The sequence below is a fragment of the Balaenoptera borealis genome, assembly GCF_965194805.1.
Source record: "Balaenoptera borealis genome assembly, chromosome: 21".
NCBI classification, from domain to species: Eukaryota; Metazoa; Chordata; class Mammalia; order Artiodactyla; family Balaenopteridae; genus Balaenoptera; species Balaenoptera borealis.
The window spans coordinates 7,020,185-7,046,972 of NC_138880.1; the positions used below are offsets into that span (position 1 = coordinate 7,020,185).

Genomic DNA, 26,788 nt, shown 5'->3' on the forward strand with positions numbered 1-26,788 from the left:
ATGTGGTGAGGAGGGGGCTTTGTTCACCCCACTCCCACATTCTGTGAATCTTCCATTCCTTCCATTCCTTAACGTATTTTGCATGACGATCATTAACCAGCAGTCAAGCAATAATAGGAATTTCTTAGGCGACTTCCCTTCACTTGTGTTTCATTCCAGAGGTCCTCACATGAAAAGATTCCTGTCTGTTTCCATACAATTCCAGATTTCTGAACAGGAATACACCCTACAGATGATCTCGTCTACTGCTTCGCATTGGGGATGATTGAACCAAGGCTTGGTGAGGTGAAATGCCCTCATTTACAACATGCACCATGTAGATAGCAGAGGAGAACTGGAATGCAGCTCTCCTGACTCACCACTCAGACCTCTCTCCTCCACACCACTCTGAATCCGGAAGATGCCTGTATAACTCATAACCCAGGTGAGTCACGTTTGCCTCTCCCCTAGTCCCAGCTGAACCGACAACCGACGTGGCAGTGAGGTTTTCCGGGTCTGAGAAGGAAGCTTGACAAATGATGAGCATTGATCTAGAGCCCATTGTCCTTGATCAAACTAAAAAGTACCCTGCTGTCATACAACCTGGTTAGAAACCCAAACAACACGAGGCAGCCAGCCCTGTCAGCCAGAGACAGGCTTCCTGCTGGCAAAGCTAAACGCTTAGAGGCAGTTACGTTTTCACTTGCCTGAAAAACAAACTTCCAGTGGCCCTGAAGCCAAAAACTTATTGAGCCACAGAGAAAACAGTGCAGGGCTCTTGTTTAGATATTCCCTTCTTTTTCATGGAGAATTTTGAAGTTTTGAAATTGAGGAAGAATGAGTGAGCGACGGTAGCTGGGATCCCAGTGGAAGGGAAGTTGGGTGGGAGAAGCTGCCCCGTGGCAGACTTGCTCTTCAGTGGTCGCTGGGGACTTGGGCTATATTCAGATACTCCTTTTTTTTAATCTGGGAGACCTTGTAGGGGTCACTTCGCCACTTTGAGACTTAACCACTTCATTGATAAAATGAGTAACTTAGGTCAAGTCATCACTAAGATATCTTTATCCCTTCAAAGTTAGGCCAGAGAAATTTAAGACTTAACTGGTATCTTCCACCTAGATTTCATCTTCACTCCCACCTTGGATGCTCTGTGGTCCCTCATGACCCATCTTTGATACCGTCCCATTATTCAAGGATGGTCTCCCCTCCTAGGTTCTCGACCTTCCTGATGACCAGCCTACACTGCTCATCCGTATTCTCAACCCTCCTCCTTCCTTGTCCTTCTGCCCCGGTAACTTTGTTAACTGCCACTGTTTGACCAGCTTAGTCTCCTTCCATCCCTGAGAAGCTGAGTCTTGATGGGAAAAAAGAGATTTCACTGTACTAATTGGACCCATTCCAAATGTATGATTTCCTTTGCAGGAAGATTCTCAATGCTCTTCAGAAATTCTCTTAATCATTTCTAGTGGTTTCCTCTAACACTCCCTATAATGAGCCCACACATTTATGACTTTTCTCAATATCCTGCTTTCACTCATGCTTATTAATTGGATGACATTTACTCCAAATACATGAGAAATTTTATGGTACAGAGGCAACAACTAGGAATTAAACACTTAGCATTACCAGGCACTGTTCCAGGTAGCAAGACTGAAATAAAATATCTGTGTTCTTAGATTCTAGTAGGGAGCATGGAAACAGACAAACAAATAAAGCTGCAAAGGAGTTTCCTTGACTCTTGGATGAACTCTAAGCTGCTCATGTGCAGGGCAAGAGTCCGTAATGCTGAGCAGTAAATAACCACTGGGGAGCTGTGAGTCAAGTAGAGGTTCCAGAGCTCGGGCAGGACTGGGAGTTTTGGAGTATGTTAAGTATTACTAACTGCTATGGAGAAAATAAAGCAGAATAAGGGGGATAGAAATTGGTGGGGGGATATATATTATATATAGGGTCATGAGGAAAGGCTATATTTACAGGTGAATTTGGGAAAGACACCTGAAAGAAATGAGGATATAAATCATGTAGATAACAAGGGAAAATAACATTTAATTAGCGCTAACTATAACTGATATAAGTGACGGTACTGGATGTATTAGAGCCAAGAGCAATGAGGACTCCAGTGTCTTTGCCTTGATTATTGGAAGAATAGACTTGCCATTTACAAAGATGAAGAAGGTTTAGGGAGGGGCTGGCTAGTTATAGGGTGATGCTGGGAGACATCAAGAATTTGACTTGGAAATGTTAAGTCTGAGATTCCTATCATGTAACCACGTAATGACAATGAGAAGTTAGTTGAATCCACAGTCATTCATTTTACGGTAAGAGTCTGTCTGGAGATATAAATTTTGGAGTCAATGGGTATAGCTGGTATTTAAGGCTATCTATGTCAAATGCTAGCAACTCACTTTCTTCCCACTTAAAATGCAAGCCTAATTTTCACGTATCCTAACTTCTCATTAGTCTCCTAAGTGTTCTTTTTTCTTTCTAGGGACACGTATTTTTCCATCTCAGGTTTCCTAAGGCAACTCTATAGCCACATTTATCTTACGATGTCTCATTTTCAATATATCTGAACTTCAATTCATCTACCTCACTTATGAATTGTTTCTTCTGGTCTGGTTTCTTATCACAAGAATAGACACCACTGTGTATGATTTTCCCAAGCTACAAAGCTTATTCATCATGAATTCCTTCATCTCTCTCACCTGTGTCATTCAACTTGTTGTCAACTTCTAGCAAATAATGTCCTTACAGCGGTTCTCATATCTAACCTTCTGTACTTTCTCACGACCTTCCAAATCCTATCCCAAAGTATGCAGCTAACACTATATGCCATCACTCTCCTCATTTACCCACAATTGCAGCTCTGCCAGCCTGTGGTCCATTCCACATACACATCACGATTTTCAGGGTATTTAAAATTCCCTAGCCACACACATGTTTAAATTCTACTAGTACTTGAACTATCTCTAGTATTCCCATTCTGGATCTTCCTTGACTCCAAGTCAAAATTAATTCCCCCTGATTATCAATTGCATAACACTTTGTTTCTCTCTCTATCCTTGCCCTGGGCATAGTCTGACTTTATATTCTAGTTTTCATACCTGTGAATTTCCCTGGTTGTTCAGTGTAAGATCTTTAAGGATGTAAGATTCTTAATCATCATTTTGTCTCCAAGAACCAACAATGTGGCTGGTAATTAGACACTCATTAAATGCTAAATAAATTGACATTAAATATGTAATTTAGTTTTCCTAATAGCTATGTCCTAAATAATGTAACATTCTCAATTCCCTATTAATAGTTCTTCCTTATCGTTAGATAAGATTTTATCCATCTGGCTCCTATGGTTGGGAAGAAAATCCAACCTCTTGACAGAAGTCCCTTTAATGTCTAGTATAGCCTGATGGAAATAGCATTCTGCTATCAATGGGGAAAAGAAAGCTTTCTCTTTTACCTTGAAGAAGCTTCTGACCAAAAAACATTTCCAAAGGCGTGTCAATTGGCTGCAGCAGCCTCTTGGTCTTTCCTTCTGTGAATTGATTCCAAATAATCCCGGCACAATTTACTTTTAGATTTCTCACCTAATGGTAACTAGGTGTTCTGCAGGCACCCTCACTATGAGAATAAGCTGCTGGAAGTAAAATAGAAGAGGTGCTTCTCAAAAGTGAGGACTCATTCATTCAATCGGTATTGCTTAAGGGCTTATTGTATATAGAGCACTGTATGCTGTGGGGAATCACTGAAGAAATAAAAGATGAGGGCTTCATTTTTTAAAAATAGTTTCATAGGGGAGACAAAGATAGCAGACGAAAACTAGAGAATGGTGGTATATTAGTGACTTACAAAATATACTTATGATCTGAGTAATACAAAGGATAGTACTTGAAAAATTTATCCCATCTCAACAGCGATATTTTTTTCTTACCTTTTGGTATGCGCTCGTCCATCTGTCTGCCTGTCTCAGTCTCTCTCCCAATTCCCCAAATTCAGTTAAATATTAAATTCTTCCAGAAGACTCCTTAGCTATTCCAGGTAACTGATTTCTCCCTTTTTTCAACACTAGCTCATTTATGGTCTGTTAGTCTCAGTTGGCTATAGTTGCATAATGCCTTATATCGTTGGTGATCTTAAAAATAGTAAAAATAGTCACTGTGTTTTGAGCTCTTATATGTAAGCAGTACTATGCCTTAAGAATGACATGTGGGATTATTTCATGTAATGTCACAAGACCCTAAGAGGTGTATTATTTGTTATTGTTACTGTACAAAAAGAGAAACAAAAACTCATTAACATAAACAGCACTTTAAAAATTTGAATACAGGTCAATCTGACTCTTAAAATCATGCTCTAAATGTGTTTCCCTGTAATAATTCGAAGCCCTTTTCTTTTTTGGTGGGGGGAAGTGGGAGTCATTCATTCTTTTGAAAATCTGATCAATTTGATTGCCATTTCTGCCAACACAGAGATTAGAGGTCCCCAAAATCCTACCCAGTGAAAACCTCCTGAAAATGTTGAATAAACTATTTCAAAAGAAAAATGTTGAGAGAACACAAATCGGGAGCAGAGTGAGTGTCGAAGCTGGCACTGCCTAAGGAGCAGATGCTGGTCCCTTATGGCTTAGAGCTTTCATTTTAATGACAGTGAAAGATGACTTGGGACCAGAGACTTTGACATAAATGAGGACTCACAAAAGGCAACACCGGGTGGTGTAAACTAAAAAGAAAACAACATCCCCCCTTACAGCAGATAACGATCAAGAAATTTGCCCTCCTCTGGGGCTTCCCTGGTGGCGCAGTGGTTGAGAATCTGCGTGCCAATGCAGGGGACACAGGTTCGAGCCCTGGTCCAGGAAGATCCCACATGCCGCGGGGCAACTAAGCCCATGCGCCACAACTACTGAGACTTTGTGCCACAACTACTGAAGCCTGTGCACCTAGAGCCCGTGCTCCGAAACAAGAGAAGCCACCGCAATGAGAAGCCCGCACACCGCAATGAAGAGTAGTCCCCACTCGCCACAACTAGAGAACGCCCTTGCACAGCAACGAAGACACAACACAGCCAAAAATAAAATAAATACAATAAATAAATTAAAATTTAAAAAAAGAAAAAGAAATTTACCCTTCTCAGCCTTGCCTCCAGATACAGGAAGAACAAGAAAAACAAAAACACCTCCTCACCCAAGAATTCTTAACTACAAGTCAACTTTCAAGTGAAGTTGGGTCTAAAAATTACAATAATGATGTGGTCTGAAAAATATCAAGTATCAAATTAAGTCTGAAGTCTTCCCAGGTAAATAGGGCTCCCAGATGCCCCGCAGAAGCGAACTGAAATTCTCTCTATAATAAGGGCTCTAAGCCCAAGCCTTGACACTTTCCATTCCTTAAAGTTCCAGGGAAAATTAGATCACAATAAAAGGAAAAAAAAAAAAGATAGAGAAAGAAAAAAAATTTTAAAGTGAAGTCACCGCAAAGAAGAGTCTTCAGAAATAAATGAACAACAGAATCCAAGTAAGCGCTGCACGCTTCTGAAATGAGGTTGGCAAGGAGTTTCTGGGGTGGCTGTGTAAATGTCTGTGGAGGTGGCTCCTAAAGGGGTGTCCAAATATCTCTTGACCATTAGCTGCAGTCTCATGTATATTAATAAATATATAGCCTCCCAAGGTGACCGAAAGATAGTATTTATTTAGCTGTTTATTTTCCGGCATCTTTCTTTTACAATTAATTCCACAAATCTGTTTCCACATGGAAGAAATTCCTCTTGCTTTTTAATGCTCACAGTATTTGGCCTATTCTATCTATGCTTTACTGACAACGCTAATCACTTTTTACCTAGTATTATACATTTTTATCTATTAGTCTTATCTCTCCTATTAAGCAGGAAGTATTCTATCTAACTACCTTTATACATCTCAAATAACCTTACCAAACATAGTCAACATTCAAATAAACATTGAATGAAAATGAATAAAACAGCAGGTAACATATACTGGATACTTAATATGTTCTATGATACCACTTTACTTCTATTATTTAATAGACACACGTAAACAAACCATTTTAGGAGGACACTACCAGCATCCCCAGGACACTGATGAAGAAACAGACAGAGAGGTTAAAAAGACAACAACCTTGTCCAAGGTTACATGACTATAGGGATCAATACCAGTATTTCAGCTGGAGCTATCACACAGCCAGGAAGCTTAAGTCCTGTGCTATTAAGCCTCCCTGTAAATGTCCCTATAAGAGGCAGCGTTGTATATGGCAAAGTCCCCAACCTTGCCATCAAGAATGTCAGTGAATAAAAACTGAATCCTTAACCCAGTTCTGCCAACAAAATCACTGAGGCATCCTTGGGAAATCAGTTACCTCTCAGCCTTAGTCTTAAATAAGGGATATTACAGGCTGACTTGAAAGTTCCTTTCATCATATGATTCTATGTGCCATCAAACTTGTTTACCCAGATTTCTCTAATAAAAACAAACACTGTCTTGCACAGATTCCTCACTAACCTTCATCTATATCCTAGTTAATCTTATCTCTAACCCTTTTCATTCTGTCTCCCCTTTAGAAATAGCTTGTCTCTTTTTTTTTTTCATACTATTGAAATTTTATTTTTTTAAGAAATAGGATTTTATAATAATTTCTTTTGCTGTGTAATACAGTTTTTACATTGTATGATGTTTTCTTCTTCTTTTTTTTTTAACATCTTTATTGGAGTATAATTGCTTTACAATGGTGTGAGCTTGTCTCTTTCTCTTGGCTGGTCTGGTTCTACTAACCTTTAAGTCACCACTTCAGTTCTGTATTCTCCATGAAGACCTTGCCAGCCCACACTAATAATCATTTGCCCTAAAGGATGTAGCACTTTCTGTTTAATATTGTTCTCTTCTTGTTTACTGCATGCTGTTTTAGGTTGGCATCCAAAATATAAGCTCCTTAAGTTTAGAAACTATGTATTTTGCTTTTTGTTTTGTTTTGTTAGTGTTTTATGTTCTATAGCATGTACCATGGATACATTATAAGAGCTCATTCACATGTGATTGTTTATTTTTTAAAAATTTGATACTTAATGAGGGGGGAATTCAGTGAGAAAATTCAAAGAGTTTACAGCATCAGTTAGAACCTTTGAAACTACATTCTCCAAGGCCAACGAGTCAAAGTTAGAATGGATTGTATTGAAGTCATAGCCTAGACAGTAGATCTCAGTCAGTGTCTTTCACTGACAAAGCTGGTGATGTAAAACTGAATGAGATCAATCCTATTCAAATCAGCATCCCTGAAAACCGGTTTTTCTTAAAGAAAAAAAAACACACAAACAATAAAAAGCAACCTATAAACAAAGCAACAACACAACAATGACAAAATTTGTCTATGGTAAAAAGGAAATTATAGGAAAACTAAAAAAAATTAAATTATTAAAATTTTAGTAAAGGTGGTGATGAGCACACATTTCCTTTCCAAACATAATTTCTGTAGAGAAAGAATTGACAGGCTGGGCCATCCAGACAAGCTGGTTCTCAGGTCATTTCCTCTGTCGTCGTGTCTGGTTGGAAACTCATCCATAATTCATAGTCATCTCTCAAAGGACGATCATTTCCACCTCTTCTTCTCCTTCACATATTCTGGGTGGATAACCTCACTTTCTGCTTCACCAAGAAAACAGAAGTAAGTCAGAAGGAGAAAAACAAATACGTATATTAACGCATATATGTGGAATCTAGGAAAATGGTACAGATGAACCTGTTTGCAAGGTAGAAATAGAGACACAGACGTAGAGAACAAACGTACGGACAGCAAAGGGGGAAGGGAGGGGGTGGGATGAATAGGGAGATTGGGATTGACATATATACACTAATATGTATAAAATAGATAACTAACGAGAACTTGCTGTATAGCACAGGGAAGTCTACTCCACTTCACTAAACACAACATTGTAAAACAACTATACCCCAATAAAAATTTTTTTTAATTTAAAGAAATTTTAAAAAAAAGAAAATGGAAACCACGAAAAGGAACTCTTGAAACTTACATGGCTCCATCTCCCCCGCCCCCAGCCACCCCCCCAGAGACCTCACTCTCTCAATTAGCCTCGAATTAGCCTCAATTTCTCAGGCATGTTCACCCCTACCACCTGCTCTTCCTCCTAACAGCATTAAAATATTTTCAAAATCTCTCCTACCTTTTTTAAACAATTAATTAATTAATTTTTGGCTGCGTTGGGTCTTTGTTGCTGCACGCGGGCTTTCTCTAGTTGCGGCGAGCGGGGGCTGCTCTTCATTGTGGTGCGCGGGCTTCTCATTGCAGTGGCTTCTCTTGTTGCGGAGCACAGGCTCTAGGCGCGCGGGCTTCAGTAGTTGTGGCATGCAGGCTTAGTTGCTCCACTGCATGTGGGATCTTCCCGGACCAGGACTTGAACCTGTGTCCGCTGTGTTGGCAGGCAGATTCTCAACCACTGTGCCACCAGGGAAGTCCCTCTCTCCTTTCTTAATGAAAAAAAAAAAAATCCCTCCACCCCGCATCCCATGTTCCCCTACTACACCTCTTCATTTAAACATTTAAATATTTAACTATATTTGTTTCCTCTCTCCTTACCACCCACGATCTGGTTAGCCAGTGGCAATCTGGTTCGCAATCTCCATGCTCCCCTGAAACAGCAAATAGTGCCCAAGGTCATCAAGAACCTCTTTTGCTGTCAGATCCCTTGGATGTGGGAAGTGGCTTTGGGTTCACATACTCTTGGTTATGAATTCCAGCTCCTCCTAAGCTGTTTGACCTTCTGCAGTTGCCTGATTTTAAGCCTCATTTCTGCCTATGTAAGTGCTTCATCTGAAGACTGTCACGATGATTAAGTGAGGAAATGTATTTAACGAATTTAGCTTAGGTCCTGACTAATATGCTGCCGTTTACTGAGGGCTTACTGCCCTTGACCTCCCTGAAACTTTTGATTCTGTGGTACCTTCCTTCTCTTTGACTTTCTGTCTCCTCTTTGCTGCTAATGCTGTTGGCTGTTCCTACAATGTTAATCACAGAATTCTCCAGTGAGTTCTAGAAAGTTGAGAAACATAATAGGAATCAAATCAGAATCAATGTATTTGCTTTATTGCAGAAAAACTATGGGATGTTTACTTATAGCTAAAATGAGAATTTCACTACTCTCCCCAAAATTTGGACCCACATGAGATCGTAGTTCCCTCCCATCCAGCCAGTGACCCAGTTGACAACTGCACACCTCCCCCCATCACGCCTCCCTCTCATCACAGGCAGCTTGCCCCACGGGGAAGGCAGGATGGAGAGAAGACGACACTGGGCTCGTGGTCCTGGCAACCCTGAAAGGCTGGACCAGGCATGCTTGCCTCTGACAATCTCACCAAACAGCAATGAGTGAGGGTGTAGATGTTCCTGTGTTACGAGATAAGGTAGGAGGCCAGGAGAAAAAGAACACGGTGTATCCCACCTTATCTGTCTGATTCTACTCCTCCTTGGCTGGCCACCCCTTCACAGCTTCCCTGCCTCTCTTCTCCCTTAAATGTCACTCTTCATTAGGAATTCACTCAATCCCTCTCCTCATCTCTGTGTACACACACTCTTAACATCTAATCTCATACACCCCCAGGGTTTCAACTATCATCAGTATGCTGATGACTCCAAACACTGCCTTCCTATTGCTGTGTAACAAATCACCACAAATGCATTTCTTTATTGAGCAACACAGACAAATTATCACACAGTTTCCATGGGTCAGGAGTCCGGGTGTGGCTTAGCTGGGTCCTCGGCTCAGATTCCCACCAGGCTGAAGTCAAGCTGGTGGCTGGGTCTGTGATCTCATCTGAAGCTCAGGAGGGATTCCAGGCTCACATGTTGTCGGATAAATTCAGGTCCCCGTAGCTGTATGGTTGAGGTGCCCGTTTTCTTGCTAGTGGTCAGCAGGTGACACTCTCACCTCTTGGAGGCCATCCTCAGGTCCTTGCTATGTGTCCTTCTCTGTAGGTCCCCTTACAAAATAGTAGCTCATGTCTTCAAGGCCAGCAGGAGGATCTTTCTGTTCAGCAAGGACCCAGTCCCTCTTTTAAGGGCTCACCCAGGATAATCTCTCTTTTGATTAACTGGGACTCAACTAATTAGTGATCTAGTCATGGAAGTGAAACATCATTATACGTACAAGTCCCACTCCCACTTGAAGAGGTTGATTATACAGGACGAGTATGAAAATCTGAGAGATGATCTTAGAATTCTTCCCTGCTGTTCAGCCCGTTTCTTTCTTCCCCCTGAGTTCCTTTATACGTACACACACATCTCTGTACAAAATGCCTCTTGAACAGCTCCAGTTAGAGGTCCCACTGGCTTGTCTAAGCAAACATAACGAAACCTGAATTATCTTTTTTCTTCATTCTACTGGGCAGGTTACAGCAGAAGTCCATAATACTTCACGGTATCTGTCAGGTACACTGAGCCCTTCCGAGAAAGGGAGCTTTGAGCGGTTCATTTGATCATGAGTGATGGACATTCATGGCACCTAAAAGGAAGGACACAGCCCTGCTCTTCTAACCAAAGCTGATAGGACCAGGAAGCTGTGCATATCCTGAAGGCAACCAAATCTGGGTTAGATGAATGAAAGCCAGCTACCACTAAGTGGGTAACGATGAAAAGGCATTTCATATGGATGATGGTGCGTTGACCTCATCAAAACTACTCTTTGAGTAAGATGATATTTCCTTCCCAACCACGGAAATTATCTTTCTGGAAATTATCGTCTTCAGAAACATCAGTGTTTAAGTTACCATAATCAATGCAGAGTAAGAGGGAAAGCAATGGCCTTAAATATTCATATTAAAACCATCATAAATAAACATTTAAAAGACTCCCACCTCCATAAAAAAAAAAAGGTAAAATAAACTTTTTCTCTTGTATCTTTTTTTCTGAATCACCTTGTTGAGTTCTTTAGGAATCACTGCTACATATGCATGACCCCCGAGACAGATTTTTCTCACAAGTTTTATTCTATGCAAAAAAACTCCTTCTTCTAAATCTTTCGAACTAGTCTTTTCTGGTTGAAATGCAATGCATTTTGACCTCTATGCTCCCGTTTTGTTTTTGCGAGTCATGGGAAAAACAACAGTCTGTCCTTTGCAGAGAATATATTGATTGGGGTCTGTTCTTCTAGTTCTGGCCTGGATCTAGTCTCCAGTGGATGGATCAGCCAGCAAAGCGCAAATGGGACTTGCCTCTCTGCACGTCCCCAAACTTTACTTAGAGACCATACAATTTCTAGGTTGCTCACTCACTGACACTTACATTTTAGCTAAGACTGTGAGGCTTCTGGGGCTTCCAAATATACAGAATGGTCCTAATGCTGCCTCTAAAAGAATGGAGCAAAGCAGAGGCAGAAGCAAGTAAAAGATGCTGGCGAGTCAGGTGCAGTCAGTGGGTATTTGCTTAAATGCTATTCAGCTCTTTTGTTCTGGTACCACGTTCAAAACCTTCTCTGGTTTTATTTTGTCTTTTCCACAGGGTCCGAGCAAGATGCCAATTCTGTAGTGAACCAATCCTCAGGTTATATAACAATATATTAGTTTATGTCAGAGGCATGCTTCACTTTGCCTCACAGATTGTGCTTCAAAATAGTTCTGTTTCTATCAGAATTTCCCTAACTGAAATATATTTTCAATGCAGTTAGTGTGGAATACTCTGTAAACAGTTAGGAGTACCTGAGTACTGACAAAATAATTCTGGAACAGGGATTATGAGGGCTGTTTTCTATTACCCATTCTGATACCACCTAGCTGTATAATCATAGCTCTGGACAAGTCACAACCAATTCAGATTTTTATCTAATCAAGTGCTAAGTGAGAAATGTCGAAAACTAGACACCATCCCGTTCCAGGAATTCTTTGACAAAGCATTCAGTGTTACCTATTCAGTGAGTCTGAGCTGGGAAATGTTAGTGGCTCCACTATATTTTCTTTGCCATATATTCTGGAATTGGGACCTCGCTTATTTTTTTCGCAGTGTGCAGAAATATTAGCAAAGCTGTATTTCCTAGCACTGGAGAACTGCTTTATGTAACCCTATCTAGAAAATAATACCTTTCCCCCCACTAAAAAACCTTGACAGAAACAAATCTTTTGGCTGTAAGGAAACCCTTGATCAATTGGGTCAGATCCCAGCGAGAAGGTCCCCAGTCACAGACAGCTAGACAGAGGCACCTTGACATTTACAGCATTGAGGTCAATATGCAATTACAAAACAAAACAGCAGGATGTGGACAATTTGGCTTAAAAGCGCATCCTTAATCCCACAGCAGATTTCTCGGGAAGGAGCAGAGCCCTCCAACGCAGTATTCTTCTGCTGGGTGAGCTGGGCTGTGCAGCTGTCCGGTCCTGCTCAGTGGGAAAGAACAGATCTCATAGGACACGTGATTTCTTAGGACTGCCATTAGCTTAACATTACAGTTATGGCAACAAGATTCTTCTTACAGTCAGTTAAAAATCATATGCCATATATAATATTGCAATCCACAGTGACTCGGTCAACAAGTATATATCTGGCAGCTGCTATGTGCCTGACACCTATGGTTAGAGCTGTAGGTGTAGCTATAGCTGCAAAACTGCTGGCCCTGCTCAGGAACAACCTATAATGCGATGTCTAACACCTAATACAACATGGATACAAATGAATATTTAATGACTATCGAAGGAACAGATGAATTAATCTAAATGCGTGTGACCTGGCAAAACTTACTTAAGCTCGCTTTGCTTTCATTACTTCATCTGATAAAATGGAGATGACAAAATACATACATTTAGAATTACAGGGAAGATTCAACGAATGAATACTGGGAAAGTGCTCGATAAACATAAGCCTTTATCATTAGTTGGGGCTTAAGATGTGTACATACATAAAACAAATGAAATTCGATAATGAAATGTAAAATTACCCATTATAGACAAGTAGGAAATAAGGGAAATAGGTGAAAATGGGCTTTCCTGGGGTGACATAGATAAAGCATAGAGACAGAATTGAGTACGAGATTCATCAGTAGGAGGTGGATCCATACTTGGTTGGGGCCTGGGAGGTAGAACGGGAAGTGGCCTGGCAGATGGAAGGAGTAACAAAATGGTCAGCAATGAGTGAAAGTTCGGTGTCAGTTTACCATACGCGTGGAATTTAGGCATTCCAAGCAGCTTTAAAGGTGCTGTAGAAATCTACACACAGAACATTCAAGTGAACATAGCCCTGCATAGGTTAAATGATCGGCAAGACTATCTTCATGTTATCCTGGGCACCCACTTAAGCGTGAGCACCTCGTCTTTAGAACCCATAGCTGTTCATAGGCCCGAGTCGCGTCTTCCCCAGCACCTCAGAATCAAGGAAAAAAACCACGATCTCCTAATAATTTTGAAAATTTGCTATTTAATCACACTAGATTGCATCCTAATATTCATCCAGGCATTCTCAAATATGATCAAGTAGGCTAAAATATAACTAAAGTAAGAATAACTGTAATTGAATAATTGTAGCATGTCATATGTTTTGAGGTCATTGCATTCCCAGAAAGTGGATCAGCTGAAGGTACCAGCAGTGATATAGAAAGTGGGACACAGGAAGTGGAAGAGGGGCTATGGGACTAGAGGATTATAATACTCCAAGGGTCACCGTGAGGAATAAAAGGGGCTGAAGTACTGACACAAAAGAGAGAAGGGCTCTACCGGAGTCCCCAGGTATCATGACAGTGTGTTACCTCTATATTTATTCAGCAGCTATCAGTTGCTTACTACATGACGTGATTAAAATACTGAACAAATTAGCAATAAACATGTGCTCAGCCTAGTTGTCTTTTTCATATTATACGATTAAGTGGATGACATCTTTGTAGAGTATGAAAGGAATGTACAAAGAGTACTTAAGGACTCTGTCTCTACTGGGGGCAGAATGAGCAAAGGTTTTATTAGTGGAACTACAGCATGCAACTAGAAAAACCTCCTGCTGTTTTCTAAGAGGAAGCCAGAAATTCTTGTCATCCTTGGACGAAATCAGGGGACGAGTCTGCTAAGTCCTGGGCTACGGCTGTAATGAGCTTCCCTGCATCATTCACACATCACTCCTTCTCTCACAGCCAGAGGGATGTGCTGGGACCATTTGACCAAGCTCCACTCCCTAATCCCTCCTGCTCACGGCCATATGTGTGCCCAACTAGACACAGACCCAGACATACACACATCCACATGCACATTCACACGCACACCTCCCCTGCCAAAGCCATTCCTTTATCTGGTACAAGTGTTGTTCCACCTCCTCCTTCATAACCCAAGCAAGAGAGAGAAGAGCTACAAGTTCATTATCAAAGGACGGAGCTGTGCGGGAAGCCCTGGAAGTATAAGTTCGTGTCTCTCCAACATGGTCAAGGGCAGAGACCTTGGATCTGCTGTTTTGGTCTCACAGAGCTATTCTCAGCATTAGAGCAGGGCCAGTCCTCCAGGCTGAAATGAAATATTGCACAGGACAACCAACTGTTGGTGTTATATACCCCAGGCTCCCCAAGCTGTGGCCAGTTTAGCAATTTCGATTTCAAAGAATAAATTGAAATACATACTTACTGAACATCTGAATATCTCAGTGCTATATTTGCACTGGGCCATAAGGAATAAACAAAGGTACATGCAGCCTGGTGAGGACAATGTCCCTTAAGCAGGTAGTGTGTGCCTCAGATGAGGAGTTCCTGATGCCTTGAGAAAGTACGGCAGCGGGGCTGGTCCAGTCTAGGGGCCAAGAGGGGCCTCCCTGTGGAAGTGATTCTCAAGATGAAGGTTGAGGAGCTTACTGAGAGAGAGAGGCAGTGGGCAGGAATAATAGTGTTGCAAGCAGAGGGAACAGAGGAAGAGAGCAAGGGTAGGGGTGGGGGAAGATGCCCTATTCTGAAATTCCAGTCCTAGAAGGATTTGGTCTGTTCGATTATAAACCCACTTCCCGTGGGTCTGGTAATCATGTGCAGGTCGTCCAGCTCAATCATCCCTGAGCCTTTGGCCACCAAGACTCAAGAGGGGGTCCTGGTGGATTGCTGGAGTGACCCTGTGAATGTCTGCTCAAGCAGCCAGGCCATCGGCTGGCATTCCTAGCTTCCCTCATATCCTACATTGGGAGAGGTGCTGGTTCGTTAACTACACATAAATTCAATCCGAGTGTGAGGATTGTAGCAGGGATCTTGCAATCAGTCCTTTTTTATTGTGAAGAATTAAGAAAGAGTTGGATGAAGATTTTTATACTAAAAGGTGCAGCCAGTGCAGGGCAATGCCTTTCTTGTTTTTAGCAAAGCCTCTTTCCCATCCTGCCCTGTCATCCATTCTGTTCTCCTCAGCAGACCTGCTTGTTCTCAATCACACCTGACGGGCAAACCTCCCCCAAAGGCAGAAACATCGACACTTCGGCTGATTAAAAAATAGGACTAGTGAAATCGTTTCACCCTATGAAAATGGACCCCCTCAAAAAAGAAAACCCTAAAAAAGAAATGGAGGAAATCCCCAGTGTTAAATAGGAAAGGAAGAAGAGGGAGCCCTAAAACGTGAGGGTGAAAATCCTGGGATGGTTTCTTATCTGTGTTAGAACACAGAAGTTCTCTGTTCCTTCCCAAGCACTCTTACTCATCTGGCTTCTCTTTGGTTTGGACAATAGGGAGCTTTGGCAGCTATCAGAGGGAGGGTAGAAAGTGAGTTCGGGCTCTTAGTCCCTTTTCTCTCTCTCTGGGGTGGTCTTGAGTTGATTATGTCCTTTGACCAACTCTCTGCTCCTTTCAAAATGGCGTTCTCTACCTGCTTCAGCCCTTACCTGGTTCTTGGACACTCTCTCCTCATCCCTCAAGGCCTCAGGATGGTCTGTTACTAGTCCCCGGTTACTGTATTGATCCTCGAAGGTGCCCTACACTAGCCACAACATTGTGTGCAATCTGTTTATTGTCTTGATGTTTTCATTTGAATGTGTCATCTGTTTCCTGATACAGCTACAGATCCAAATTTTGTTTGGGAGAGCGATGTGATGATCTCAAGCCCAAACCAAACACTTAGCTTACCCTGTTCCCTTGTAGCCAGGAGTGGTCATGTGACATAACTGAGGCCAATGGGGGGAAGCCAAAAATTGTGGAGGGGTGGGCGCCTTCTCGAAATGTTCTTTAAAAGGGGAAGGGCTCAGCTGGTTTGCCTCTCTGTTTCTTTAGCTCTTGACCTTCTTCCTTCACGGACAGTGGATGCCATGCCCATGTCTTGAGCGTGAACATGAAAGCCATGTGCTAGGAAGGGAAGGGCAGAAAGCTAAGGAGTCTAGGAGCCTTAAGGCACTGAAGTGGTCACGGTACCAGCCACGGGCTTCCAATTTCCAGATTACTTGCTGCATAAGAAAAACAGATCCATATTTGGATGAGTCGCGTGGTTGGGTTTCTGTCACGTGCAGCCAATGCAATGCTAACAGATGTAATACATACAGATATAATGCAATAGTTAGCACTTTTCTCCAATTCTGCTTGCTTTATGCTGACTTCACATAACCTTCCTGACTTTCTCCTGTCCCAAGGTCTCACAACTCAAACTCTTTAATGGCTTCTCTAGCCTTTGACCTCACTTCCTTCCCACTTCCTCTTTCCAGGTACCCTGATCCTGTACTTTTTCCAACAACCCACCTAGAGACCAGACCCATTTTCTTGACCCCAGAATGCTTTCTGATAAATATCCTTTGTTCTCAGCCTTCTGAAACAGCTGCAGAAGTCCAGACCATAAGAAGGAAATGGTACATGGCCAGTTAATGTAATGAAATACTTATTGGGGTTGGAATCAGACAATGTGGGGTTATTTCTCCATTATCTTGTGCTTGGACCAGGGGCAAGTTAGTAATCTCTCTTTGGGTCACGTTTTACCATTAGAAAATATCAGAGAAGTTGGTTTTACCTAAGCAATAGAGTTGTTATAAGATTCAAAATCAAATAAAAATGCTTTCCAGTTTTGAAGAAACAATTCCATAGTCAGCATACTAATTTAAGGATTATTATTATTGGAACCATGGGGAGACGGTGCCAGAGCACTGGGTAGTAGCCAACTGTGGGCCTGGAGGAGTTGGTTAAACTTCTGATACTTCAAGGCTTCCAGGAGCTACATGGTGATATTATTAATATCATCAGCCTCACAGGATTGTAGGATATTCACTACCCTAAATAAGGCTGTCTCATGGGCACTTGATATTTTTTTTCCTCACTGTTGAGATCTTAGCCAGTGGCATAATTGGACATGAAGGGCCCATAAATAAATTAGTTCAGAAACTACCTCATTATTGCAGGATAAAAGGATCTGGATATTTGTTGCAATGCAGTTTATTTTCTCCTACAGAGCTGGAAGAAGGAGGCATCTGGCAGATATTTCCTTTTGTCTGAATCTGGCTTTCTCTCCATGTCATTTGTCACTCTCTCTACCTGACCGAAGTCATGGGTAATTAGTCTACATCCATAAGTCACTGAAGTCCTCTGCAGTATTTTCTCAGGAATCAATTTAAAAAATGAATTTCCATCTAGATTTTCCTGCGAGTTGCCGACCAATAGGACATAGCAGAAGTGAGTGTTGCACACACACCCTGTGTTTATAGCACCAACAATGGTCCGGTTAACATAAGAGGTGGAGTGGGAGGGCAGTGGTAGAGTTTAGCCCTGCAACTGGACAGCCTGGGCTCAAATCGCATCTCTGCCACTTCTCATTGCCATGACCTTGGACATGTCAATTGATTTCTCATGCCTCAGTGTTCTCTCCTAAAAAATGGGAATAATAGGAGAACCTCTCTCACAAGTGTATTATAAGAATTAGATTACTTTATAAGCAAAATGCTTAGACCAGTACCTGGCACATGGGAAGATTACATGGCATTTTCTATCTTTGTCATCCCATCGTAAACGAGGTGGAAATGCAGGCCCAATGCTCCAGATGAGTCAATTACTTAAGAAAAGCTAGAAATTGGATTTTTATTGTGATGTTTAAATATTGGCATCTCATTTAATAGCCTTCAACACTGTACACACCAAACAAAATATGGCAGAGGGTAGAATTCAGCCTGGAGGCCTCTAGTTTTATAGTCCCTGAATTGGAGAAATCTACAGTAGATGCATAATGACATGTAATCATTCCCAAGTTCTGAGTCTTGGAAAAGTTGGTTTGAAGCAGGGCTGCACCTAGATCTTGAATGGACGGAACTGGTGTAAAGAAGAGAAAAACAAGCACCTGCTGTGTGCCAACCTCGTGCCAACACTTGACAAACATGATTTTATTACTTTCTCACTAAAATGTGAAAGGTAAGCATTGTCATCTTCTTCTCACAGATGAGAGGACTGAGACTCAGGGAAATTAAGCAATTTGTCCAAGTTTACGTGGCCATGATGGCAGAGCAGAGATTCAAACTCAGATCTCGCCCCAAAGCCTATGTTCTTGACCACCTTTTAAAACTACTTGTTGGACTTCCCTGGTGGCACAGTGGTTAAGAATCTGCCTGCCAATGTAGGGGACACGGGTTCTATCCTTGGTCCAGAAAGATCCCACATGCCTCGGAGCAACTAAGCCCCTGCACCACAACTAGTGAGCCTGCGCTCTAGAGCCCACGAGCCACAACTACTGAACCCACAAGCCACAACTACTGAAGCCTGCGCGCCTAGAGCCCGTGCTCCGAAACAACAGAAGCCACTGCAATGAGAAGCCTGCTCACTACAACAAAGAGTAGCCCCCGCTCACTGCAACTAGAGAAAGCCCACGTGCAGCAGCAAAGACCCAACGCAGCCAAAAATTAATTAATTAATTAATGAAAAATTTAAAACAATAAAACTACTTGTCAATTAAGCCAAAGAAATGATGGTAATGTTTACCACTGATACAATAAATTCCAAAATCTCAATGGCATATTCCAACAGGAAGTGATTTCTCACTCATGTAAAACCCAGACGTGTATATCTAATCAGTGGCATCTTCTGTGCAATCATTCGGAGACCTGGTTCCTTCCATCTCCTGGCTCAGCCATGTTTCTGTGGGATGGCCAAGGAGGGGAGTGTGTGGAAGGAGCATGGAGCACATTGAATCAGAGTCACTTCCAATCACACGCCATGTCCCCGCATCCTGCCACATGGGGCAAGAAAGGAGTCTAGCTATGGTCCAGAAGGTAGAGGAAACTGCCACTGGCTGTCAATATCCCATCTGAGATGTAATAATAATTTTACCCACCTAGATCCAGTGCCCTCTTCCTGAGCGGTGGTGGTGGTGTTGGTGATCTTTGAAATGAGATGATGATCTTGTCCATGAGATGATGATAGAGTCTCATGAATAACTATTTTCTTGAGAACATATTTGTCTGCTCCTGCATTAGCGTATTACAAAGGCCATTTCTTTCTGATGGTTTATAACTTTAAAAAAGTTATGATGTGGACATTCCTTTAAATCCCATAATCCATCATCAACAATAGTATTATGTAGTAACTCCCACTTTTAAATTGAATTTTCATGCTCTCCATTAAAAGTTCACTAGGGAGAAATGACAAATCATTTCATGGCTCAAGAGCAGCAGACAGACGCCTTCAGCAAAAAAAAAGAGGTTTTGTATCAGCGGGGGTTTGACAAAACATGTAGCTTTCATATCAAGACTATTTGCTTTCATGTTTGTAATTTTATCATTTAGCATCACTAAGGGTTATTAGCCCATTCTTTTTAGATGAGCAGCAAGGCGTGTCTTCTTGTCATTGTTTCTGTTTGCTCCATGTTTGTTTTACAGCGGTGGGTGCAGGAACCTTGGAAATTTCAATATTTTGTTTCAAGATAGGAGCCAATTTCTTCCTCTCATTAAAATGGAAGACGTTCCAGGATACCTACGTTTTCCCTCCCTTGAGATTTTTCTTTCTTTTTAAACTCCTCAAGGAAGAATAGCACTTGAGCCTCAGTTTGTTGGAGAGATTTGTAAATGAATCTGGGATTTCGCTTCCTCACACAATGCCTTTTTTTAATGCAAGGAACATCCCCCTAGGACATTGTCTGCGCTCAGCACAGCTGCCTTTGCTTTTGCCACAGTAGGAAGGGAGGGACGGGATGGCTGTCTTCTGTAACCTCCATCCTGGGGCGTCTGTAGAAAGAAGAAAGTGGTAACATTATGGCGATTTTTAAAAATTTAATTTAATTTCTCTATTGAAGTAGAGTTGATTTACAATGTTGTGTTAGCTTCAGGTGTACAGCAAAGTGATTCAGTTATACACATATAGAATCTTTTTCAGATTCTTTTCCCTTATAGGTTATTAAAAAACACTGAGTACAGTTCCCTGTGGTCCTTGTTGGTTATCTATTTTATACATAGTAGTGTGTATCTGTTAATCCCAAGCTCCTAATTTATCCCTCCCCCCATTCTCCTTTGGTAACCATAAGTTTGTCTCTAGGAGCAAGCCCCTACCCAATATAGAGGGATATCCACGCCATAGTTTGCTTTCCCTTGATCTCCAAATCCTCTGGCCACAATGTAGGAAAAGAAAATTTAATTGAGTCAGGAAAAGCAAATGGCATAAATTGTTTAGCAATAGGAAGTAAAGAAACAGTAAGTCCTGCCGTCCACACGAATCACATAAGCTGTTCTCAGCACCACTTTCAGTCCCTGGAGAGAGGGTTTAATCCCACCTGAGTCCACAGAGGTCCGTGGCATCACCATTTTTCTTGACCAGAAAATCAACTTACCCACCTGTTCTACCCCAGATATTAACCCTCTTTCTCTGCTGCTACACTTACCCTGAGAAGGTCCAGCACTCTGACTCCTGGCAATGTGGTAACACAAGGAAAAGTCTTTATGTCTCCTTCCAGAGCAGCTATGCATACTTTAAAATCATCTGCTCCTCCCTCACTCCTAAGAACTATTAGGCTGGGAAGTCTGAGATCAGTGTGCCACCTGAGTTCCAGTGAGGGCTCTGTCCTGACTTTCAGACAGCTGTCTTCTTGCTGTGTCTGCTCCTGGCAGAAAGGTTCCATCTTCATGATCTAATCACCTCCCAAAGATTCCCTTCTTCAAATATCATCATGTGGGAGATTAGGGTTTCAACATATGAATTTTGGGGGAACACAAACATGCAATCCATAACAAGTTAAAACCACAGTGAGATACCACTTCACACCCAATAGGATGACTATAATAAAAAAATTAAAAATAAAAACAAAAATGATAAGTTTTGGCAAGGATGTGGAGAAATGGGAACACTCATGCATAGCTGGTAGGTCTGTAAAATGGTGCAGCTGTTGTGGAAAATAATATGAATTTCCTTAAAATATTAAATGTTGAATTACCATTTGACCCAGCAATTCCACTCCTATGTATATACCCAAAAGGATTGAAAACGGGTGCTCAGGCAAATATTCGTAAACAAATATTCATAACAGCATAATTCACAACAGCTAAAAGGTGGAAACAACTCAAACGTCCATGAATGGACGAATGGGTGAGCAAAATGTGATCTATACACAAAATGGAATATTATTCAGCCATAAAAGGGAATGAAGTTCTGATCCATGTTACAATGTGGATAAACTTTGAAAACTTTATGCTAAGTGAAAGATATCAAGCACAGAAGGCTACATATTCCATGATTCCATTTACAAGAAATATACAGAATAGGTAAATCCGGAGAAACAGAATGCAGAGTGCTGGTTGCTGGGTGCTGTAGGTAGGGAGGAATGGGAACCCACTGCTTAATGGGCATGGGATTTTCTTTTGGGATGATGAAAATATTTTGCAATTAGATAGAGATGGTCCTTTGCAGAACTTTATGAATGCACTAAATGTTACTGAAGTGTACATTTTAAAGTGGTTAATTTTATGTTATGCAAATTTTACTTCAATTTAAAAATATAAGCTCTGTGCATATTTCCAAACCCATGTGAATTTCTATTCTGATGACATATGACCAGAGGTCCCAACGCTTAAACTTTCTATTTCCTCCTTCTGTCCTGTGTTCTATGCTGAATGTTCGTGTCCCCTCAAAATTCACATGTTGAAATCCTAACCTCCAAAATGATGGTATTACGAGGTGGGGCCTTTGGAAGAGAATTAGGCCATGAAGGTGAAGCTCTTATGAATGGGATTAGTGCTCTTATGTAAAAAACACCACTGATTAAAAAATGAGCAGAGGATCTGAACAGACATTTTTCCAAAGAAGACATACAGATGGCCAACAGGCACATGAAAAGATACTCCACATCACTAAGCATCAGGGAAATACAAAATCAAAACCACAGTGAGATATCACCACACACCTGTCCGAATGGCTGTCATCAAAAAAGGCAAAAATAACTAGTGCTGGCAAGAACGTGGAGAAAAGGGAACGCTTGTGTACTGTTGGTGGGAATGTAAATTGGTGCAGCCACTATGGAAACAGTATGGAGGAAAACAGTATGGAAGTTCCTCAAAAAATTAAAAATATAAGTAACATATGATCTAGCAATTCCACTCCTGGGTAGTATTTATCCAAAGACAATGAAAATACTAACTCGAAAAGATATCTGCACCCCCATGTTCATTTCAGTGTTACTTAGAATAGCCAAGATATGGAAACAACCTAAGTGTCCAAAGATAGATGAATGGAGAAAGATGTGAGTATCTCACAATGGAATACTACGCAGCCATAAAAAAGAATGAAATTTTGCCATTTGTGACAATATGTATAGAACTTGAGGGCATTATGCTAAGTGAAATAAGTCAGACAGAGAAGACAAATACTGTATGATCTCACTTATATGTGTAATCTGCAAAACAAAACAAACCAACAAACCAACAAGCGAAAACCAAGCTCATAGTTACAGAGAACAGATTGCTGGTTGCCAGGGTGGAAGGGGAGTGGAGGAGGGCAAAATGGGTGAAGGGAATCAAAAGGTACAAAATTTCAGTTATAAAATAAATAGGTCAAGGGAATATAATGTACAGCATGGTGACTATATTTAATAATACTGTACTACATATATGTAAATTGTTAAGGGAGTACATCTTAAAAGTCTTCATCACACAAAAAAAGAAAAAAATGTAACTATGTATGGTGACAGATAGTAACTAGACTTAGAGTGATCACAATGTATGCAAATATCAAACCATTATGTTATACACCTGAAACTAATACAACACTATATATCAATTATACTTCAATTTAAAAAAAAATTTAAGAAGACCCCAGAAAGCTCCCTCATCCTCTCTGGTCCCCTCTAGCATGTGAGGATAGAAGGAGAAACAGCACCCCAGAAGAAAGCTCTCACCAGTACCCAACCGTGCTGACACCCTAATCTCAGATTTCCAGCCTCTAGAACTGTGAAAAGTACATTTTTGTTGTTAATAAGCCTCCCAGTGGATGGTGCTCTGTTAGAGCAGCCGGAACAGACCAAGACACCCTGCACCTCACCACCATCCAACCAGCTCCACTCCCCATGTATCAAGTGCCAGAGACTTCACTTACCCTCTCATTTTGACATCTTTTACCCACTGCTGGCCCAGCCCACAGATGCTGGGCATACTTGGGGCACAACAGTTCAGCAGTTTCACTGCCTGCCAAAGAGATGCGCACTGATTGATAAGTAGCCAAAAATAACCAGGGTAGGCAGAATGTTTCTAAATAGAAATGTGGTACACTTGCAAGTGGGCATGATGCAGGATATGGCAGAGCCCCAGAAAGACAACAGATGGGTGATTTAGACGCAGCTGCTGTCACTGGGGGCGGGGGTGGTGGGGAGAGAGACTTGCTGATTACCATAGAGACAGGGGGCAATGAGAATTTATTTGGGGAGAACGTTTCAAGGGCATAAAGAATGTAAGTCGTCATTTCCCACCTGAAACTCAATAAAGGGATTATAACATCCGGTTTGGGGTGATGGGTCGGGGATTAAGCGCAGATAAAGCACTTAGCCTTTAGGTGAGGGTTTACTGGAATGCAGAATGCAGAGAATCCCACAGTGCTGAGTACACCCCTCAGGTAATGACTGATACCACTGAAGCATCTGAAAGGACTTACGAAAGAAGTTTACGTGCTAGAGTAATTATTGCATTTTTGCAAACCTGTGGAGCAAAGAACTGAATTTAGTCACTTTCAGGAAATCGTCATTTTGTCAGGTTCATCCTTCTCTCCAGCCTTTCAGGGGGACTTCTGTGGCATCACGAGGAGAAGGGGCCAGGTCAGCACCTGTACTCTCTCCTCCACTAGCATCTCCTGAGATGCAACTCATCACATTTGATCTTTGCTTACCTGCAAATTTTGTTTAGGCTTGTTAGCGCGTACTTGGAATCTGTAATTTACTTAAAATTGCATCAGCCTAAACAGCGTGATATTATTTGTGTGTTAGTGAAAACTATATTTTAGTGCAGTCAGATGCTTTATTCTGGAACTCACACTCCTAGCATTGTAGGCTGGCACACTCCAGGGGTAGCTGCTATTTTTTTTTCTTTTTTGTAAACGGAACAAGTACATAGTGTTTACTTTAGGCCAGGCTCTGGGCTAAATGCTTTGAAAATACTAAGTCATATTCACCCATGAATGATACCACAATACTTCAGTTATCTTTTTTTGCCAACAACATCAAAGGCTTTAGGAACTAGCATGATGGGTCCTTATAGATGAGATTCAAAGTGTGTGGCATGGCTAGAATACTGTAGAGACACCCCTCACTTTTGCTTGAGCATCTAACCACATTGGCAACCTTTTCTCTAAGGGAAAGCATTGGAAGCTGGATCTTTACATGGTCCTGTGACCAGCTTTAGGATCAGAAGGTTTTGGTTGTGTATTTCCTGCTCTACTGATAACAGAATCCTGTCTTTAGACTATTGTTCTATCTGCCCTAGATGAGCTTTCTCTACAGAATTGGTTTGATGAGCATTAAGGTTAGAAACCTGGAGTTTATCACATTGTTTTTTGCTTACTTGTTAATAAAAAAAATTTTTAAGTAAATGTCCTAATATGGGGAAGAGTTTGGTCTAAGACTTGCTTTCATTATAAATCTCGTAGCAAGATTGTGAAGCTATAGCTAATCCTCTGCCACCTCATACTTCTTGGCGGCTAACATTATACACCAGGAAGAACCCAGACTGACTTAAGGAGTGCCATAGCACCAGGTCGGTGTCTGGCCTCCAACAGCAGTGGTCCTCACACCATCTGGAGCTACATTCTCTCACCACCACTGTGAGATGGCCTGAGGCCCTCTGCCTCTTGAGATCATAACGTGGCGTGTCTCAGACAATGGGAAATACTTCCACTGTTCCTCACGGGCATGTGGGACCTTCTGTGTACAACTTTTCTCTTTATTCTTCCTTGCTAGAGTGCCAGGAGAAGTGCTCCAGAGGTGGCTGCTTTCCTGGGTTCCAGAGAGAACATTTCTCCCCTAACAGCATTTACCCTGTGATGGCCCGAGTACCATCTGCGAAGTTACTAATACCCCACACCCACCCTAAGATTGGTAGCCGTAATCTCTGTCTCTGGGTCGTCACATCCTGTAGTCCCCTCCCATACTGGCCCAAGATTGGTCTGTGGAACCAAGAGAACACAACAAAAACAATGGTATGTCCCTTCCAATTGCAGGTCAGAAAAGATACAGTGGTTCCATTTTGGCTGCTGTCTCTCTCACGTCCATGGCTGAGTCATACAACCACTAAGAGGAAGATAAATTGCCTCTAAGTCAAGCGCAGTCTTGACCCCAGGGAGAGAGTTGTAGAGTCACATCAAAAAGTGCCCTCTTGTCCCAGGGAGGCTGCTAGTACGGGACCGCCTTGGGGGTCAAACATTTACCCAATTGTAACAAGAAATCCAGGAACCTGATTGCCATTCTCACATTTTTTTCTCCTTCACCAAGAAGAGAAATGGATGTTATCATTATCTGAGTGGCAGTGATTCAGCAAATCCACAGCTTTACAAATCCATCAACTTCAGTGCTGACCAGAGTAACCTAAAACTTTCAAGTGTGTGGCAAGGTCAGGTAGTGGTATTGGGGTCTTGGGACCAAGGACAAGTACGGTTCTATAATGGGGAGTGTTCTTGCCCTTGTGGGTTCCAGACCCGGATCTGGTCTCTTACTGGGAGACTTTGGAAAAAATCATAATCTCTTTAAGTCTTAGTGTATCATCTGTAAAAAAGAAATAAATATAATAATCCATGCTCTACGTAACACAGAGTTTTTAAGAGAATAAAACAAAGTAAAATTACGTGGAAGTGTTTGGTAAACTCTGAAATGCTGTGTAACTATAAAGGATTATTATTATTCACCCAGATCAATTAAAAAAACCCACATGTAAATTTACAAGTTAGAAAGTCATTATGTACTAAAAATGTTGTTCCAAATCTAATTAAATTAGAACCGTGGTTCATTTGTCAATTTGTATGTTAAGTATCCAAATAACAATGTTATGGGATGAACTAATGAACAGGAATAGAACAAAATAATAGGTTTGTTATACAGCTAAAGCAACCACCTATATGTTCGCCAAGACTTAATAACTATCTTACTCAGAATTCATTTTTCGAAAGGCAGGAAATCAGTGCCTGATTAACACCTGGCTTGCTTAGGCCCCTTATACATCTATTTGCATTGCACTTTAGTTTTCACAATGTTTTTAGTACATTTTCTCCTTCGATTATCATAAAATACTTTGATGCTAACTGAACACTTACTGTCCCAATGTGTTTACAAGTGAAGAAATTGAGCTTCAGAAAGTATGAATGTCATTCCAAGGTTATACAACTATTATGCACCAGTGGTGCAGCTAGAACTTGCTTGCAGGTTTTCTCACTTCAAGTCCCCTATGCTTTCCAT

At 41.4% G+C, this 26,788-nt stretch overlaps 1 long non-coding RNA gene across 1 annotated transcript in view; it reads right to left on the minus strand.

Moving 5' to 3' along the window:
• LOC309619698 overlaps nt 1-15,007 on the minus strand; it is a 43,453-nt gene extending 28,446 nt beyond the window's left edge. The window contains exon 1 of the long non-coding RNA XR_014239170.1: nt 3,908-15,007. This is a non-coding gene — a long non-coding RNA (uncharacterized lncRNA). The remainder of the gene's footprint in view (nt 1-3,907) is intronic.
• Between the last annotated feature and the right edge of the window lie 11,781 nt (nt 15,008-26,788).